The 4,819-nt window shown below is 39.3% G+C and overlaps 1 pseudogene; it reads left to right on the top strand.

The window, feature by feature from the left end:
• Positions 1 to 2,319: 2,319 nt before the first annotated feature.
• Positions 2,320 to 4,819, top strand: part of LOC103733403 — a 4,469-nt pseudogene continuing 1,969 nt past the window's right edge.

The raw sequence follows: 4,819 nt of genomic DNA, 5'->3' as shown, positions 1-4,819 counted from the left end.
TAAATGTCCAGAATGTGTTCCTTCTACATATCTGAATACTTGGATCCTTTCACAAATATTCATTATTTTCCATAATTAACTCACCATAATTAATTCATCACGGAGAAATTACCATTCTACTCTTTGCTCCCATAAGGTCAACTTTCTCAACTTTTTTAGATTCTACTTATAAGTTATATCTTACAGTATTTGTCTTATCTATTTGGCTTACTTACATAATATGCTGTTCTCTGGGTTCATAGGTTTAGATGACAAAGTTCCCTTCTTTTTTTTGTTGTTGTTTGGTTGGTTTTGTTTTTGTTTCTTTGTTTTTATTTTGAGACAGCGTCCCATCGTGTGTGCAGCTCTGACTGGCCTGAAGCTCATTAAGTACACCAGGCTGGCCTGGAACTCACAGAGATCTTCCTTCCTTTGGCTCTTCTTTTATGTAAATTTTTTTGAGAATTTCATATATGAGTACTCTATTTACTTACATTCTATCCTCCTTCTATCCCCTCTCATTTCATCCATGTCTCTCCCATGCCCTCTCAAATTCTTGACCTCTTCTTTAATTTACACACACACATACAGACAGACTACTGAGGCTGTTTAGTGTTACTAATATGCAGAGATATCTAAGGCTGACTCTTCAGGATTGCATAACCTATCAGACAGCTTGTTCCTGGAGAAAACTGAAAACTCCATCCCTCAACAGCGATTGGTTGTCTGTACTTCTTCATCCAGGTGGGACCTTGGGAAATTCCATGGGTGCAGCCTCCTGTGCTATTTGAAGGCACTATCAGAAGGCACCCTGATCCCCTGCCTCTTATATTCTTTCTGCCTCTTCTTCATCAATGTTGGCTGAGCCTTAGGTATAGGGTTTGCATTGCAGACATATCAATAGGGCTGGGTACCTCATAGTAACTTAGTCTTTGCATTTTGACCTGTTGTGGATCTCTGTGTTGGTCTTCATCTGTCTCAAAAAGAAGCTTCTTTGAAATGAAGGATGAGAACCTCACTAATACCTGAAGAGTCTTCTTTTGAATTCTGGCTAGCTTTACTACATCATAAAAGCAACATTTAGTAAATGTTTACTAAAATGGTAATTATCAATTGAATATGCAAGATAGATCTATGTACTTTTTAAAAGATTTATTCTTACTTTTATTTGTGTGTGTGTGTCTGTGTGTATTTGTGTTAGTATACGCCATTTGCATTTGGGTGCCTGCAGAGGCCACAAGAGGGTTGTTAGATGTCCTGAAACCAAAGTTACAGGTAGTTGTGAGTTGCCAACATCAGAGCTAGGAACCAAACTTGGGTCTTCTGGAAGACTGTCAAATGCTCTTAACAACTGAGCTACCTATCCAACCCCAGATCTATGCACTATTATTTATTTAAATGTAAAATGTCACATTTTTGTTAATTTCCATATAACAAAAATGTTGAGCATATATTGATCATAAAAGACATAGCACGTTAATGTGAACTACCATCATGTCCCATGGTATAGCACAGGAGAATTTATTCCTTCTATCTGACTGTATTTTTAGTGCTAATTATTGAGACTTTCTCTTGATTCTCTTTCCGCTTTTACTTCCACCTCTAGTAATTACTGTTCTACATTGAGATTAACATTTGAAGTTTCCACATATAAATAAGAACATTCTGAATTTGTCTTTCTGTGTCTGGTTTGTATTATTTAGCAGAGACTTGAGTACCATCCAGTTTGTTGCAAATATCAGGATTTCATTCTTTCTATGACTGAATAATATGCCTTTTGTGCATTTATAGCATAAAAAAATATACTCTTCTGTTGACAAAATCAACTCTTAGCCTGATTTTATATCCAAGGTGATGTGAAGAATGCTGTAATAAACATGACAGTACAGGCAACCCTTTAACAGATTAACTCCATTTCCTTTGGATTTATATCCAGAAGTGGGATTTCTGGATTCAAACTTGTTTAAACTTTTACTGAGTTTGTTATTTGAAAGTGTCATATCTGTGTAGTGCACATCCTGATTATTATAACCCCCTTTATTCTTGTTCTATCTGTGTCCCCTACCTCTTTACACATCCCCTTCCACATTCAAATCTTTTTTACTGAAGAACCTCCACGGTGTTCAACATAATAGCATGTAGTAATTTATACTCCCACCAACAGTGTATAAGTTCCCAATTCTGTTTTCCCTGATCCTCTGGAATATTTTGTGATTTATTAAATAGCCCCTTGAATTATATGATGATTCACTGTACTTTTGACTTGAAACTAAATCTTTTTTTGTCATTCTCATTTTATTTCTCATGGCTAAAGGACATCTGTTCATTCTCAAATAACTGATGAGGAATTGTACGGAAGTGACAGAGTTCATCCTCCTGGGACTAACCAATGCCCCAGAACTGCAGGTTCCCCTCTTTGTCATGTTCACCCTCATTTATCTCATTGATATTGTTGGCAACCTGGGGATGATCATGCTGATTCTCACAGACTCTCGACTCCACACCCCCATGTACATTTTCCTCTGCAATCTGTCTCTGGTGGACTTGGGTTACTCCTCAGCTGTGATCCCCACAGTCATGTCTGAGTTCCTCATAGGATACAAGGTGGTCTCCTACAGTGCATGTGCTGTGCAGATGTTCTTTTTTATAGGCTTTGCCACTGGAGAAAATTACCTCTTGGCATCAATGGCCTATGACTGCTTTGCAGCAGTGTGCAAACCCTTGCATTACTCTACCACCATGACCATGAGTGTATGCATTTGTCTGAACATAGGCTCCCATGTCTGTGGTTTCTTGAATGCCATTTTTCATATTTGAAACATATTCAGTCTCTCTTTTGGTACATCCAATGTCATCCATCACTTTTTCTGTGATGTTCCAGCAGTCATGGCTCTGTCATGCAATGATGCAAACCTTAGTGAAGTGATTTTTATTTTTACGTCAACTTTTAATGTCTTCTTTGCTCTTCTGATTATCTTGATTTCCTATCTGTTCATATTCACTCCATCTTGAAGATGCCATCAGCCCGGGGACATCAAAAAGCTTTGTCCACCTGTGCCTCCCACCTCACTGCAGTATCCATCTTCTATGGGACTGTCATATTCATGTACCTACAGTCCAGCTCTAGTCACTCCATGGACACTGACAAAATGGCATCTGTGTTCTACACTATGATCATCCCTACACTGAACCCTCTGGTCTACAGTCTGAGAAACAAGGAGGTCAACAATGCATTTAAGAAAGTGATAGAGAAGGCTAAAGATTTTATATGACTGGGATTTCAGCTTTGTAATATGCAAAATGATTTTTAAACTTTCTTCACACATAAGCTAGCTTTAAGCTCTTTTATGTACAGGGATTCATGAGGTAACAGATATATCTCTTCAGAAGTCTTTTCATAATATAAAAATTATGTTCAGAAATGTAAGGTTTAAATAAGGAAAGACAAGCAGAATTTTATGAAACTTTGGGATTTTTCATATCTTAGAAATGACATTTGACTTATCCACTCCATTATATTTTTCCCTAGCACATTCCAATATATACATACATAGATATACATACATGTATGTTTGCATGGAGAGGCTGGAGGACAACCATGGGTGTCATTCTTCACACTTCACCTACCTTGTTTTTTGGTATGGGCTCTTGCACTGACCCCAAGGATTACCATTTAGGCTAGACTGGTGCCCACATTGTGATTTGAATGAGAAACATCCCCCACAGGCTCAGGTATTTGAAGACTTCCTAAGTGGTGGTGCTGTTGGGGAAGTGCTGTAGCCTTGCTGGGGGATGTATGTCTTTAAGAGGTGAGCTTTGTGGGTTACAGCCTCACCCCACTTTCAGTTCACTCTCTCTGCTTTCTGTGAGTGGATTGAAATGGGATCTCTCTGAGTTTTGTGATCCTGCTGCCTACTGCCATGCCTTCCCCACCACTGTGGACTCTTCCTTTGAGACCATAAACCTAAATAAACTCTTCCTTTTATAAGTTGCCATTGGTCATGGTGTTTTATCACAGCAACAGCATCAAAAACTAACTAATTCAGCTGGCTAGCCAGTGATCCCCACCGGTCCTCCAGCCTCCACCTACTGGCACTGGGATAAAAGGCAATCACAGCCACATAGAACATTTACATGAGTTCTGAGGATCAAACCTGGGTTCTCTTGCCTATACAAAAAAAAAAACACTTTACCAACTGAGGCATGTCCCCAGTCACTGAAGCATACTCTTGTACACTAGTGTTTGACATTTAATAAATATGTGTCTTTAGGCAAAAAAAAATTGTTTCAATTGTAGGTAGAATAAATTATAGAATGAGCCTCAAATAATAGAAAAAATGAGAAGAAATAATTGTTATGATATAGTGAAGAATCGCGCTCAACACACAGGGACAAAACCAAGTTTCGGGATGCAAAAGCAAGAGGAATTTATTCATACACAGGCGCCTGCAGACGCAGAGTCCCGCTCGGGTCAAGACTTGCGTGCCGGGCTTAGTTTGGGGGGGGGCTTTTTATAGAGCAGAAGCAAGGTACAGAAGCAGATGCATGGTTACAAGGTTATTATTAGTGCATTTCAATGGGTACAAGGTATGAGGAAACAGTATTGCCAAATTCAGAGGGGGCTATGGGTGAAACCGATTGTTATCGTTAACTTCCCAGTAGGGGCTGTTATCACTAACTTCCCGGTAGGGGCCTCAGGGTGGTGGCAGGTGGTCCGACTGCAAACGTCCTATCTTCCACTGCTAGTTTCACAAGACCTGGGTTAGAATCTTGGCTTATCGAATGGCTGATTACAGTTCTTTTTCTAAAATGGCCTTCCTGCTGTCAGTCGGGTCCTTCA

This window comes from Nannospalax galili, unplaced genomic scaffold (assembly GCF_000622305.1).
Source record: "Nannospalax galili isolate Female #2095 unplaced genomic scaffold, S.galili_v1.0 scaffold936, whole genome shotgun sequence".
NCBI classification, from domain to species: Eukaryota; Metazoa; Chordata; class Mammalia; order Rodentia; family Spalacidae; genus Nannospalax; species Nannospalax galili.
The sequence above is the reverse complement of the archived record's forward strand: the minus strand, read 5'-3'. Positions and strand labels throughout refer to the sequence as shown.